General features: G+C 38.7%; 1 protein-coding gene across 9 annotated transcripts in view; it reads left to right on the forward strand.

The window, feature by feature from the left end:
• The window catches only part of EHBP1 (EH domain binding protein 1), a 226,647-nt gene that overhangs the window by 118,076 nt on the left and 92,652 nt on the right, over positions 1-15,919 (forward strand). The window lies entirely within an intron of this gene.

Here is a 15,919-nt window from a genome sequence, read left to right on the forward strand (position 1 = left end):
CTTCCAGTTTTATGAATTTATGCACTTTATCAGCTGTTTTGCTCTGTATTGGTGCTGCTGTACTTAAAAATTGTATGAAACTACTTGCCATAGCTATCATTTCATGGCTTAATCACTCAGCCACATTGCTGTCATGTCCTTGTCCACTCAGGCTCTGATCTAGACACTAAAACTAGTGCTTTACTACTCAGGGTAGAGAGTATGAGACCAGAAATGGAATCTGCATCTACACACAGCAAAACCAAACCACACAGCAAGGTCACAAGCACAGTTCACAAGTTAGTATGCAAAACCACAAACAGGGAACTACGAAGTCAAAGCACAGCATTTTTAGAATGCTTTGAATTAGGGTTTGATCCTGTTTGCAGGAGTTTCTATATGAAAAATATTGCACATTATTTGATTTCTGGTGGAGTCTGGCCCTCGGGTCAAAGCAAAGTGGCCAAAGTAAAGCATTCTGGTACTACCAGGCAGAGAAAAGACCATCTGTAGATGGGATTTTATCAAGTTGCTTGATGGAGGTTGTGCCCTCGTTGCTTATTGTTTGCGAGAGGCTTATTTACAGGTCTGCATCCAAGGAAATACTTCTCTCTGCCTTATTTCATGTCTTCGTTGAGCTGAAATAATGTATTACTATTGCGTTTGGTTCTTGTAGTTTAAGTAGACTTAAGTTTCAGATTGTTTGAAGGCTGGAATTGATTAAGAAAAGGTGCAGGATTGAACTCTCTGAGAATACTGTGCAGTTATGAACATAATTCCTGTTTATTCCTGCTCTTATGCAGGGTGTTACCTTCTGAATATTTTGGTACCTGCCTGCTTGCAGCCCACCTCTCTGCCACTGATGCTGAGGCACAGCTGAGATCAGGAAGGGTACTGAAAATTTAACATTCATTAGTGCTGTGAGGGAAGATGGAGCTCTATGCTGACCTTATCTCATACAGGAAAGCTTTAATTTTTTCTACAGGATTTTGGCACATCTGAGACCATTAGGGAAGGCTCCAAAGCAGATGCAGTGTCCTGGTTTATCATATTACAACTGGAGTGGAAAGTTTTTCTGGCTGGGTGTGTTAAAATATTGTACGGTCACTTGCAATTCAGAAAGCATTCTGTAAGCACAATCTTTTTTTCTGTACTTGTTTTGCTCTGAGGTGATCTAATGACATTAGATCAAAAGCACTTGGAATACTTCTTGAAATGAAGAAAAGCACTGGCATTTGAATGAAAAGAAAATGAAACAATTTCCTCACACCACAGTACAAAAGTGTGCCTAGGTAGGACTCAAACTGTTGGCACAAATAACTTGTTTATTACTCAATAATAGGGACAATGTTTAGCAACTCTGAAAAAACTCCCATCAAAAGGTGAGGCGTTGTGCAAACATGAACTTAGCACATGCCCTTATATAGGGGGAATAGTCCCATAGAGGCAAACTTAGGTAGAAGGAGGTTAAATAATGTGTCTTGTCCAAGTTTGGTGTGCACAGAAAACCTCTGCTACACCTTTGACCAGAACCAAAGTGTCCCAGCATGTTCAGTTTCCTGTCTTGGTTGGCATCATAGGAAATAGTTGTGGGAGCAGAAATGCTAATCTTAAAACTAGACAACAGAGCATGAATATTAGAACTTTAGAGTTTAAGGGAAAAGATTCCAAAAATGCTTCTTCAAATCTTTGGCAGAATATTTGGAGCTCACTTTTCCTGCACACACTGATGGTGTGTTCATCACATTTGCTGAACACAAAAAATACAAATGTTTTTATTAACATCTATGTATCAGCATGTTTATTGCTCCTGGAAGAGTATTTGACACATGACAGATTCCTGCTCAAGGTACAGGTTCCAAATACTTGAAATTATTACCCTATTTAAAAAAAAACACCAAAACATTTAGATGTTGGAAACAGCAGTGGCATCCAGGGTTTAGGAGCACTTCATAGAAGTGCAATTCTCTTTGCTGTTGAAACATCGTAGCCTGAATCCAACTTTTTACTGTTACCCACGTAGCGGTGGAAGGTGTTTTTTGCCTGAGGGATAGCTGACCTCCCGCATACTATTTTGTGTGTGTTTGTATGTTTTCTTTATAAACAGCAGTGTTTGTGATAATAAAAGGGAAACAGTGAATTTTTAGCACTTGGCAGTCTTGGGTATGTCTTATTTAAGAACAGACTTAATGCATCTAAGTGAATTGCAAAAGGCCTTCTTTTAAAGGAGTTGTATGGTCTTCTAACAGCTTAATACTGTTTCTAGATTTTTCTGGAATCATATCCACAACTAATTACTCCTAATATTTCTGACACCACAAAAATCAGACTCCTTCTAGTTAGCTCCTTTGTTCAGAGATGTATGTTGTACAAGATAATTCTGTGTAAAAGCTTCATGTAAAACTAGGCAGAAAATTACAGCAGCATCTTCTGATCTGGTGGTATCTAGCGTCATGCCTGGTGTCCTCAGGATACAGAGGGTACTCCAGGGTAGAGACGTGAGTTGTTATTAACTTCCAAGAGCTCAGTGATCAGTGAACATAGAATCATAGAATGGTTTGGGTTGGAAGGAATCTTAAAGATCATCCACTTTCACTCCCCTGCCATGAGCAGGGACACCTTCCACTAGACCAGGTTGCTCAAAGCCCCCTCCAACCTGGCCTTGAACTGTGCTAGGAATGCAGCAGCCACAGGTTCTCTGGGCAACCTGTGCCAGTGCCTCACCACCCTCACAGTAAAGAATTTCTGCCTTATATCTAACCTGAACTTCCCCTTGTTTTAGTTTGAACCTATTACCCCATGTCCTGTCACTACAGTCCCTAATGAAGTGTCCCTCCCCAGCATCCCTATAGGCCCCCTTCAGATACTGGAAGGCTGCTATGAGGTCTCCACACAGCTTCTCTTCTCCAGGCCGAACAGCCCCAACTTTTTTAGCCTGTCTTCATAAGGGAGGTGCTCCAGCCAGAATGTGAGATTCAGAAATAAACATTAACTTTACTAGACGTGAAAGTGGTAGAACTAGAGTTTGAAGCAAAGACCAGATCTCATTGTGCGAATGACATAAAAATTTACTGCCCAGACAATTATACATGATCATTGGTCAGAAAGACAAGTGATGATACCAAATACAGACAGTATTTCACTTTTGGTTTTGCCTTGAAATGATTGTTCTTAATCCCACTACTGCAGGTCTTGCCTTTATCTTCTTTCCTCCCCAAAGATGTTATTTCATTTGGTGTCCATTTAACATCCCTTACCAAATTTCAGATGTGAGAAAAGAGGTCAAAGGAGGCTGTTTCTGCCTGCCCCGAATTTGAGGGATTTAACCTACATGAGGTTGAATGAGTTCATGGGCGCTGATGATTTAGAGTCTTTCCCCTTTCATATTAATTCTGCACAGGGGACTCATCCACTTCTTTAGCTGCTGTAAGATCATCCCAGCTGCTGCCGTCTCTTCATCCATTTCCAGCATAACCTCTCTCTCTGCATTGGTCACAAAATCGTAGAGGGGTCGATGTGGGAGAGGATCTCTGGAGGTCATCTGGTTCAAACCCCCTGCTCAAGCAGGGCCCCTCAGAGCCGGTTGTCCGGGACCTCGTCCAGACAACTTCTGAATATCTGCAGTGTTCATCTAATCTTTTTCAAATGTTTGCCTTCTACTGCTTCCCTGAGCAGTCAGTTAACTGTAGTAGCAAACACTTTCCAAGCCTCTTTAATGTCTTCCCTTTGAGGAGGCCCTTTCGATCACTTGGAGATTCCCATGTCATCTGTATTGGTGAGGAAGGGGCAATTGAAGATGACTGCATCCCTCTGTAGCTCCAAAAACCAGGACAGTAGAACAAGCACAAGTGCGTGTTGTGAAGAAAATTTAGTGTTTCGGTATTCCACACAAGCAGCAAGCATTTATATTGACTGCTTATGTAAGTAAGAATTCCCAGGGCTGGCCCTTAATAAAATGGGTCCCCTTTGGAGATTGAGTCACCTAACCCAACTGCCTCAGATGCCTTATTCCTAGAGTTATCTGGTTCTCTACCTTGATTGTAAAAGAGCTTAGGTAAGTTAGACTTGGCTAATTAGTTGTTAGGCATTTAAAGTTGGTGAGAATAATTGTCCCTGAATATTTACAGGCTCTTGTGTATATGGCCTAAAGAATAAACACGATTGGATATGAAAAAATGGGAATATGTTGCCAAAGCTCTTTCTCCCTTCAACATGCAGCCATGATTGCACATGAATAGGAGACACAATATAGAGCAGGAGTGTTGATGAACAAAGTTCATCAAAATGGAGGTTCCCTGCTTCGCTCTACCTATTTAATTACAGATTTTGTGTAAGCTGGTACAAGAAGTGGTGTGTATAACCTATTCATGAGTAGTCACAGAAGAAATCAGCAGAAGGGACAAATTCGTACTGTCCATTAGGACCGAAATAACTGCATGGAAGTGTTTGAGACTTGTGCTTTTGAGTAGGTTTTTGCTTACTCATGGTTTCCTTGGGCTACCAAAGGGATAAATTCTTTCTTAGTTTGGCGTTGCTTATTTTGCCTGTGTGGTTTTCCTGTAGCAATTGTCAGTGTTAATAATGTACCGAGGTTTGTTTCTTTGCAGCCTTGCTTGACTCCCTCCTTCTCCTTGCAAGTGGCTTTATAAATGCAAATTGGTGGAGGGTGGTGTCGTGTCATTCCCATGGTTGTTGCCAACAGGAGTCAGTCTTAGACATCGACAATATAGATGAAACCAAGGCCTTCCTTGATCTATCTGCGGCTTTCTGCCCTTGTGAGTGAAGTATTTTGTGCCTGTTTTCTAGCAGCAAGCCAGTTGAACTGCTTTCAAAAAGAATTAGGTGCTGTTCCACAGTTCTAGTATCTCTAAGAGAGATGCTTCCTTCAGATTTTGAGGTTTTAAACCAGGTAAGTCAGTAATTTACCCACATGTTCCTTTAGTGGGAGTTACAGGAGTTACTCCTGCAGGTTTGGCAGCGGAGCTGAACTCCCTCCAGCCTCAGCCCCTCACTTCTCACCTTTTCGCATTTCCAAGCATGTGCAGCAAGAAGGCAGAGTTGTTATCTAGATGAAGACACATCATCACATGCAAGTCCTTCTGTAGAGCTCATGACTCATGCAGCACGATATATATTGCTACACAGGGAACTAGTCCAGGCTGTGTCCTGAGACAAGGGCCAGTGAAAAGGCACTGCTTTCTCTGACAGTTAAGCAACCAAATGCTGTCCAGGAGCAGTGAATATTATCCTTTCTTATGTTATGAATTTATTACATGGTGCTAAGCTAGTCTCTTGAACCAGATTTTGGACTGTGGTGGGTTTTTTAAGTTCACAGCTTGATACAAACATCATGAATTACCAGAGCTATTGGCTTGATGCAAGTGCAATGCAGCTGAAAGAATGCTGTTTCACAGCACATAAAGTATCGTAAAGCAAGCAGTTCTCTGCCAGGTCTTAGGTGGCTCAGACTGAGGACTCAAAACTAGCACCTTCTAATAATTTGGATTCTTTGTGGATCTCACTTTTTCCTCAGTTAAATGGACTGCTACCTCACAAAGAAGTCTGGAAGATTAAATGTTTTATCTTCTAGATTAGAATATCCAGAAGATGAACACTGTAGGAAAGCCCTTTGAGATAAATAATACTGTGTTCATGTCAGGATCCGGGTAATATGTAGTATATGAGGCATGAGAACAAACAACTAATAGTTCAGAAGAATAGGAGTGCTGGGTAGTGCCGAGGTTGTTTCTTGAATGCTCTCCATGAGGAAGAACTGGAGGGGAAGAAGTATACTTCCAGATTGTATCATAATACAAATATAAAAAGGGTACTAATTAATAGTGAATATGTAACCATAATTTTGTAATAGCCCCAATTTTTAACACTTGATTTGGCAACTTTTAGTGCTGCTACATAAGTGTTTGACTGTTTCTTCTTTACATCCTTATTAATAGTGGGGAAGCAGAGAACAGGTCTGCAGGGCTGTCCTTTAAAAATCTCATTGCAAATTAATAGGCATAATTTGCAGGATGATAAATGCTTAGCTCCTGCCATTTTCATAATTGATCTTTAAAGTGTTTCTATGTTACTGGTGCAGTGTAGCTGCTACTGAAATGGATGGAAACACGGTCACTGCTTGGAGCAGTTTTGTGTTGCACCAGTTAGCACTTCTGCAGAATGTCTGTGCAAATAAGGTTTGGTGATTTAACCAGTGTTATGACATTCAAAACCTCACTTTACATATTTTTATCTTTAACTTACATTTATAAATTATAATACCCAGCTTTTTTGTTATAAAATATTACTTCACTTCTTGAGGAAAAATATGGCCTTTACCTATATAATGGCAGTATTTTTATATGCTTTATTTCATGTTGGAAGCTTAAAGCCGTGCCACCATGCTTTAAGAAGAAAAGCCAACAGGCATAGAGTGTATTGTGTGACAAAGGGAAATATTATGTGCCATTAAAATGCCAGTACCATCGCATGTAGGCAGACTAACAAAAATACTTTGTTCATATTTTATTCAAAAAAATGATACTAATACTAGAATTTCTTTAATGTTTCACATTTAAATATATGGGGTGATCTATGTAAACCTTTCAGGTCGTTTGAATTAAGTGCCCAGCTGTGTGTCTTGCAAGGGCAAGTTTGGTTAAATAAGATGTATCTTGATCCAGGAACTGTTTTAAGGCTGCTGAGGTCAGAGGAGAGATTGCCTTTGGATGGTGGGAATACCCACGCTGCTTTTTCTGGGCTGTAGCTTCCTATGCTAGGAGATGAGTACTTGAAGTCCCAGAAGAGAGGGTGATGGGGAGAGTGACAGCAGGGGATCTCCAGAGGGAGAGGAGGGAGCATGAGCTGGGCTATACATTGCCTCCTGTACAAGTATCTTGTTGCACCCACTTCTATGGGATCCAAAGAGAAATGGTCTCCTCATGGAGGTGCCAGAGTCATTTAGCTGAAATATGTCCTTTGAATCCTTAAGGTACAGAAATGAAAGGAAGAAGTTAGGAGCTGCCAGGAACATTAAAGTTTCTGGAGCACTGCAGTTCCTAAATGTCAATGCTTTCATGGCACTGTTTAGTTTCTCTCGCAGAGGACAAGCTGGATTAGGTACAAACAGCCCTGGTCAGGCGAGGCAGCCATGGCCTGCCAGAGCATTTGAGAAACAACCGCATTAAGTTAGCTCAGAGTGAGATCTGGGCTAGCTTTGGGGATACGTAATCTGAAAATCCGTGTCCCTGGTGAGGGTCTTTTATTTTATTTCCTTTAAGTTATTTACCTTCACTCCTACGGCGGAAGGAGGCTGCGAGGAGGCAGGCAGACAGTGCGGGGCTGTGGGCTTCTGGCACAGGTACCGGAGGATAACCACCTTCCTGCCATTCCTGTTAACCTTTTCAAAGGACGTGGAGGGCTTTGATTCGCATGCTTGGCTTCACAGACTATTACTGTTTAGTTCAAGCTTTGCTCTTTAAAAGGTAGAAGAAAGAAGGAACACTTCTCCTCTCATGAGACCTTTTTTTAAACTACCATCAAAACAAAAATCCTCAAAACCTTCACAACAAAAACCTGATAAAACCTGTCCTTTTTCTCTAGAGTTTTTACACCTTATTATCAAGCTCCTTAACAAGAGCCATACAAGCAGAGTACTGGACAGCTTTCAAATTGAAAACTTTATTCTTTCCAGTGTTCACTTGCATCTAATGAGGAGCTAAACACGATTTGAATAAGCTGATGTTATTGTAGGGTTTAACTTTCAGCTGTTGCATGGAGTTTTATTGTGGGGCTGGTTTAGATAGTTACAGTCTTGGGTGACTCTCTGCTATCTGCAGCCCTCAGCGAAGCTCTCTGTGAAGGAAGGAGACTAACAATAGCCTGTTTCTCTACTTGCCTGAAGGGTGGGTTTGGCTCATCGTGGTTGGCAAGCACCTCAAACTGGAAATAAGCGTGCATGAATAAATATTCCTTTGCTTCTGTCATGATGAGTTATGGAGATATTACAAAAATAATTATCTTCCCTTCATAAATCAGTCTGATAGTTAACTTTGGTTTGCTTACTAATTCACTGTTCCTGCTAATCTTTCTTTGGTTTGGGTCAGATTCTTAAGCACAGGAATAAATCATAGGTCTGATCCAGAATACTTTTATGCTGCTTTGTTGTTGTTGCTGGGGAAGAAAAATGAGTCTAAAACTGAAATAGTTGGCTTCTGTGAGCACATCTACAGTACGGTGGTGGCCCTATAATGAGGTGTTCATATTAGCTGTTCTACCCTGCTTTGTAAAAGTATTTTTAGGCAGAATTTTGCCTCATTTATTTAAAACCGTAATCACCATTAGTTTTAGATGGCCTGGTTAATTGAATAGGTTTGTGAAGCTAGATTTACTGAAAAGTAAAAACCATGAGAAACAAGGAAGCCGTATATGCCAGAAGGCATGTGGAATAGTCAAATAGCCCTAAGGCACGTGGAATAGTCAAATATTATATATGTATGGTGTACGTGTACTTGCTAGCAAATACGGGTTAAGTGCAAATCCTTTTAAGGAGAAAGAATCAAGCCAGTTGGAAGGAAATTGTTGTATTCCTGAGTTGCTGGAAGAAATATGTTGTCAATTCATATTGCAACACAGCTATGAGGACTAGAAGCTGCATAATAAACCAAGTACTTCTAAGATAGTGCTGGCACACTAGCTGCATGTTCTACAACAGCATTTTTTAGCCATGTTCAACAGCGTGCTTGCTATCGCTCCTCCATTTGTTGAATTCAGGATGACCTTTGCATGAATAAAGTCAAATAGGATTAAGGCAGGAATTTTCAACAATGGGAAAGAGCAACAGATGTAGCCGACTTTGAACGTGGGAGGATTGTTGATGCACAGTTGCCTAAAGGGAGTGTCTGTGGTGACAAAAAATGGGGGGAAAGCCACAATAATTTCCTAAAAAATCAACGGAATAAAAGAAAAGAAAATTAATAGCAAACAATCCAGAGGAACTGAGTGATCCCAGTTTTCACTGAAGTCGAGCTGCATGCTTGTTTTTTGACTCGCTGCCTCTTTTTAGACATTTTTTCCCCACTCTTTCGGGAGAACTGTCTGTTCTCTGTGACTGCCACTGTATGAGCTATCTGAGGGGTTTGTGTGATGTAAAATATTTTAGATTCACATTTTTTGTGGGTTGTTCAAACATCCTTGAATGGAATATAGGGGGAAGGTGATGCGGTTTCTCTGGAGAACTAGCCATGTGAGTACAAAATCCAGATCCTGCTAATATTTATCCTATGCAGAGGCATATAGGTGGATCTCAAATGCGTGCAGTGCAAACACTCTATATACAAGCTTTGAGAGAAAAGAGAAGAGGTTGAAAACATATTTAAAGCAAGAATGTTTTTTGACGTATCTTTAGTAGTTTTATACTTCTTGTACGTGAATTTGTTTTCGTTGTAATAAAGAGGGCATGCATTTTTCTTGGGAGATTTAGAGAAACATTTTTGTACTTCGTAGGAAAGTATTTGGTTACCTCTTTAAAATACAACCAGTTGTTTGAAACTCAATTAGTTTCCTTATTGAAAAGAGCTATTTTGAATTTAGTAGATAAATGGGTTAATCCCTAAATGATACTTCATAGTTCTTAATACTGAATAATGCACAGATTTTAAATATAGTTCATATGTATAATTCAGATAAATCAGTTTTGAAAAGCATACATGGGAAAAGATTTTAAAGTGTGAATGAAATCCTGTGCAGTAGCACAGTGAAAGGGCTTTAAAGGAGCTAGCTAGAAACTAAAGTAATTAAGGAAATCATGTAAACGTTATGAAAAATATTGGTGAGGTTAATATATTAGAAGTTCAACTGTAATATTTAGAGCTTGATTAAACACACACTGATTAAATGCCTGCATTACACTTTAAAGAGAGCTATACTGTTGAGAGGCAGTCTCTCTCTGTAGAAAAATCATTTGGATTCAGAGGATGTAGCATGGTAAAACATCTTCTAATGCAGCTTATCCTGCCTCTTCCTATACTCCTTTAGAGCAGAACTTGATGAGGCAAGCTGTGGATTACCCACTGGCTGATGACACTGTACACTCCATTGTTGTAACACATCTTCCGTCCCCCAAAAAGGAGTCTTTCAATAGATATGAACAAAAAAAAAAGTTGGCATCTAGAATTGAATATTTTGAAGAACGCAGCTCTAGGTGCTGGAGGCTTCATTAGTACTGTGTTACCTTAGTGAAGATGCTGTGATGTTTAATTTTTGGGATAAGTAGCAACTTTATATACATGCCTGGCATCTTTAGCACCAAGAGCGCATAACTGCCATTTGAGTGGATTCAACCTGTTGTGGCTGTAGGAAAGTAGCCTTTATTTCCCTGTATGGTCACTGTAGGGACAGACAGAGATCACCAATATGTAAATAACTACTGGCATTGATTGTGCATGCACAGTTGTGTGAAAGGCTGTCATACTCGCAACAGCAAAAGCTTAGAGATATCTTTTGATGATGACTATTATACATCTGGCTTTTTGTAAGCATTCGTGAGACTTAATGCAAAGTCCACTGAAGGCCACAAGAAGCTGAAGTCCTTTAGTTGCTCCTTAAGTTCCTGGGCAGTGAAATCTTTTCATCCAGCATTCCATGAGCGTGAACTGGGGCAGGTTAAAACAGTTTCTAGTTCCTTAGTTGTCTTTAGAATCCTTAAAGGGTGATCCACAAGTAAGAGTACAGTCACTTTTTCTTCGGTGTGCCAGCCCAAATCTCCATTCTCCCTCTCTTCATCAACACTCCAGAGACAAGGAACTGTAATCTTGCAAGAAGACTTGCAAGGGTAATGTTTCCTGGCTTCCTTCAGGGCAAATAGATCCTTAAAATCCAATTCAGCCAATCAAGCTTTAAAATTATCCTAAAATGTTACACCATTTGAAGTACTTATAAATAAAATAGTGTTATTTTTTTGTATTCTTCATTTTTGTTCTGATTAGCTGCCTTGTATTTTATCCTGGAGTGCAATTAAAGTAATTTTTCACTTACAAAACAGATAGAATGTGTTCCTGTTATTTTAAGTGACCTTAGTTCGTTTTTAATATAGATATAGAGACACACACAATATGTATGTGTGTATTTTATTTGTGTGTATATATAGTTATATACAAACATATCTTGCTCTATTTATTACATAGAAAGGTATGTATGTTATATGTATACCTTTATAACAAATATACTTCTATTACATGCACATAAACTTTCTAAAAAGTGAATTAAAATAGTAATTTGATACAGATGGTTTAGCAGAGCATGATTAAAGTGTTTCATCCTAGAATCTGTGTAACTACTCAACCATATTCAATAACAGTGTAACCTGTTTTCATAAAGTTGCCAAAGGGCTCTCAAGAACGCCATGAAAAGCTTTGGTTTTATCACTTTAAAGTAATGCTGAAGAATTGATGCATTTCTAAAGTGCCCATATGGCACTCTGTACTATTGGCAAGTAGTTTGTTGTGATTTTCATTGACAACAATGGCTTGGTAATATAATGTGACTTTATCCTTTGTTTTGAGTCATGGGTGTGTAGACCAAAACCCAGTCAATAGGCTTAAGTGTAAAACTGTAGCAAGCCAAATATTGTTTCAATGCTGAAATTCTTATAACAGTAACCACAACCCATCCATTGTGCTTAAAATGATAATGGAATATTACCATTCTTATTTTAAAAAAGGGGGGGGGGGGGGAATGCTTTTGAGGGGTTTCCAGAGAAAGAGCTTTCTCTGCAAATGCATTTAACTGTTCTTACATTTATTTCTAGCAACAATATCAGGCTTTTATGAAAATCATGTTTTGGTTTTTGCCTACTAAAATTACAATTTATTTCATCACAATATTTATCTTTTAAATTTACAATTTTACAATTTATCTTTTTATATTTACATATTTATTATTTACTCTTGTTGTCAAATCTCAAACCTAAATGTGACATAGGTATGAGTAATAAGGAATAACCAGAAGAGAAGTCTAGTGAAAGCTTCCAAGTTTCTGAAGTGTTCTTCCATTTCTCATCTTCTTGGGCATACGATTGGTTGATTTAAAAACACAATCTGTCTTGTTTTGCAAGTACTTAAAGAGTCTGAGAACTCATACAACATGCAAGATGTTAAATAGTTTGCTTCAGAGCACTTTCATCTTTTTAGGAAGAATGTTTCCGTCTTGTTTTGGAAGGAACATTTATTGAGTAAAACTGGAGTAAAAGGCAGGCCAGATCTTACTGTGGTCTCATTTCTGTTTTGTGCTTTTCAAGTTAGAGGATTCTTTTAAAAACTGTTTGGTAGGTTTGGCCATGAGTTGTGGATTTAGATTCTGTAAGAATGTCCCTTTTGACCTCTTTCTGGTTAGTTACAAGAGTATTGCTCATGTCTGATTTAGGATGTAAGAGATGTCTGGAGTTTTCCATAGTGTGTGGGCAGTGATAGCATCCCCTAAGGCCAGTGTGAAGCATCTAGGTCAGACTTCTGCTCTGAAGAGTCTTCTAAACAACATGTCTACCAGCTGCAGAAGAGGTCTTGGGAGGCTGATCTTGCCTGCTGGACTCCTCTTTTGACAGTCCAGGGCCCTCCTCTTACCCTCTACAGCCTTACATAGAGACTGCGAAGCTATGAACCAGTAGCAGCAACACTGCCAAGGTTTTATAAATAGGAGATAATAAAAATCATTGTAAAATGTCTTTTGAGTATTTAAGTTAGTAAAAAAAAAAGACAACTTACATGAACATAACTCACTGATGAAATACGCTATGGCTAAAGTAGCATGCACACTATGTATTTATCAACTCTTCATTCTCCCACTAGAGAATGGAAATCTACTTCTATTTGTGTAGTCTTAGAACTTTACTGTAACTGTGGGCAAAACTGCCGTTTGAACTTCTCTCTTGTGCAGCTTTAAAGGTAAGGGGAATCTTAGTCAAGTGATGTCACTGTACTTGTTTCCTAGTCGTGTCTTGGGTCATGTTCTGCTGCAAAGTGTTGCCTAGCAATCGGCAAACCTTAAGATGACAGATCCTACACCTTTAAGCAAATTTTAGAAGCTCATCTAACTTGGAACCAATACTCAAAACAATCTTTGTAGATTCCATTGGAAGCTTATTTACAGTGGCATCAACAAAGTATAAATGGTATCAACAGAGTATAAAATTGGCTTTTATACATTTATCAAAGTTTAGAAATTACAGCTAGTTTGCTGTGTTACCAGAGCTCTCCCTTACATACACTTTCTCTTCTCTTTATTCTCGCCATTTCAAAGGTTGCCATAATCATTTAATCTCTCATTATGCAATTAGATATGTTGCTACACATTTATTAGCAAACTTACTGTCAGACTAGTAGTAAGGCTCTAATTTACACTTCCCAAAGCATGGAAATTCCTGTGTAGGAATAAAGGCTCTCTTCTTTTCCCTCCTCCACCTATCCCGAGGTGCTTGTGCAGTGAAAAGTATTGCAGGAGACAGAGATGTGTGAATGATAAGTGCTCTACACGTTACAACACCTGAACGTGATCAGACTTGTTAAAAATGATGTATGAGGTTTGAGCCTGAGTTTTCTGCATTTGTGCTGGCTGAAATTTTTCCTCCCGTAGCTCCTTGGGGTTTTCTGATAAATCTCTTTTCATCCCCCAACCGAAGGGAGCGTGATCTGTGCCTTCCCCTACAGCCCCTTCTAATAGCACTCGTACTGCTGGTTGGAATTCTGAAGTCTTCTTGTGCAGTCTTTCCATCTAGGTGTTTCCTAGTCCGTCCTGCAGATAAATATTTGGAATCATGAACAGCTCACACCAGAAGCATGTTAATCATTGCATCATCTTGGAACCAGTTGAGAGCCTTTCTTTCAGGAGTGCTTAATTTTATTTAAGCCAACCATGTAAATTAAGTACAGAAGCCACTTAAAATGTAACACTTCCTTCCATTTATAACCTATCAGCTCAAAGGCGTAACGTCTCTTAAGGATTTTAATCCATTGGACAGTAATGTATTAGGGATCCAGTGATGTTGTCTGTCTTGTCACTGTGGAGTTAGTGACAGTTAATGCATGGATTAATGATTTAAATAGTGTTGAAAGACCAGTGAATCATGAATCCATATCTCTGATACTGCCTTGGAAATACTAACTGTAAACAATCAGAAGCCCCTGTAGAGTTGTCTCTTCAGGAAAACCTATTGGGCCGTCATCTGTGTACAATACTCATGAGTATTACATGCATTACATATAGAATAGTACATGCTAAAAACTCTTTCAGGTTCCTTGTGTTACCATATAGCAGCAGTACTGTTTTTTTCTCTCTCAGCATCTTGGAATATTTTCTCTATTTACAATCTGCAAAATTTGTTCTTTGAAAACAGAATCATCAGTTTGTCTCAAAGCTGAGATAATATTACAGTATTTACCGTGTACTATTTTTCTCAAAATGTTTCATTATTTATGTATCTGACAATATATTTTTCCATTAGGGAATTTTAACCAGGAAAAAAAGCTGCTGAACAAATTCTGTTTTTCCAAATTTAAACTTATTTTTTAATTGTTGATGCAAATAAATAGTGTATCCAGGAAAAAGAAAGCTTTCTCTGTGAACAACACGCTAATATTTAGTTCAGTATGTTATGAAGTAGGTCTTGGGGATCATTCAGGGTTTTACATGTGTAAAAAAACCCAAACACAAGAATTGACTGCTGTGTGTTGCTGTAACACCCCTAGAACATGGCTGACGCCCAATTACTGCATGCTTAGACTTGGATGGTAATTACAATTGAGCTGTAAAATATTTTGACAGTTTCCAACTGTTGTGTGGTTATTAGCCAGGCATCATAAGGGAACGAAGTACAGTGATTTGATTAGTTCTATATCACGATCTGCTTAAATAAGGACTTTGAAAATAAACATGTAGCGTAAAGTGTTAATCAAAAGCAGTATTTAATTACTAGCAGCTTTTCTTGACTTCTGCAGGAGACAGTTCCTCTTTCGTGAAGATTTTGCTTTCTTAAATGAGACTTGCCATACCTTTATGCTTCAGCTTTTCATTTACAAGCTTTTACTTGTTGAGTGCTAAAAGCATAACCACACCAAATTTAATTTGTAGCATGAAAATTATGTGTGTGCTTTTCAAGAGGATAGATTTGCCAGTGTTGAAGCTAGACAAGCTTGTGTTAATTACATATTATAAAACAAAAAGGATATTTTCATTTAACATGCATTTCTCCTTTTAGCTACACAAGTCCCAGCAATTAGCAAATTTGGGTAGTGTAAGAATTCCTGGAAAAATATATGTTAAGCCAAGTGGCACTTGAATTGATCTCACTTTTACACATATTTTTATTTTTAAATGAAAGTAATAAAGCAAAAATATTCAAACTGCATGCAAATTAAGCTCCAGATTGTGCCAGTCTTATGTTCATTAAGCTATTGAATCTTTGAGTAGTGCCTGTTATTCCATAGGGGCTATTCACGTAATAAGGTACTATTCAATCAGGTAAAGATAGCAATCTGCCTTCACACTGCTTAAATAATGCTTATTCCTTTGGGCAACTCAAATAAGTCTGCCATTCCCTAATTTTTCACTTGCTTAATTTATTTAATAGTACTTCTTGGATTTATAAGTTGTTTATAAATGGTATTTGTGAGTGAAGCATTGCTGATAAAGAAGAATTTTTCATGAATTACCACCTTGGTTTTTCTTTAAAAAAAAAGAGAAAAAAGGAAAGAAAGAAAAAGACAAAGAAAACCCCTGAAGTAGTTGTTGTTTCCCAGTTCGCTCTGCTTGTGACATCACTCCTGTGACTGAGCACTGAATCCAGCTATTTTGGTTACCAGTGTTGCTTACATCTCACTGCTTGCCCCAATACCTAATTTCACCCATTATCAGGTGGTTTCTTTTCTGACTGTTGTCCTGGGTTTGACCAGAA

The sequence above is a fragment of the Pezoporus flaviventris genome, unplaced genomic scaffold, assembly GCF_033815535.1.
Source record: "Pezoporus flaviventris isolate CSIRO_AGI_PZ_B2104156 unplaced genomic scaffold, CSIRO_AGI_Pfla_v1 ptg000031l, whole genome shotgun sequence".
In the NCBI taxonomy this organism is placed as follows: Eukaryota; Metazoa; Chordata; class Aves; order Psittaciformes; family Psittacidae; genus Pezoporus; species Pezoporus flaviventris.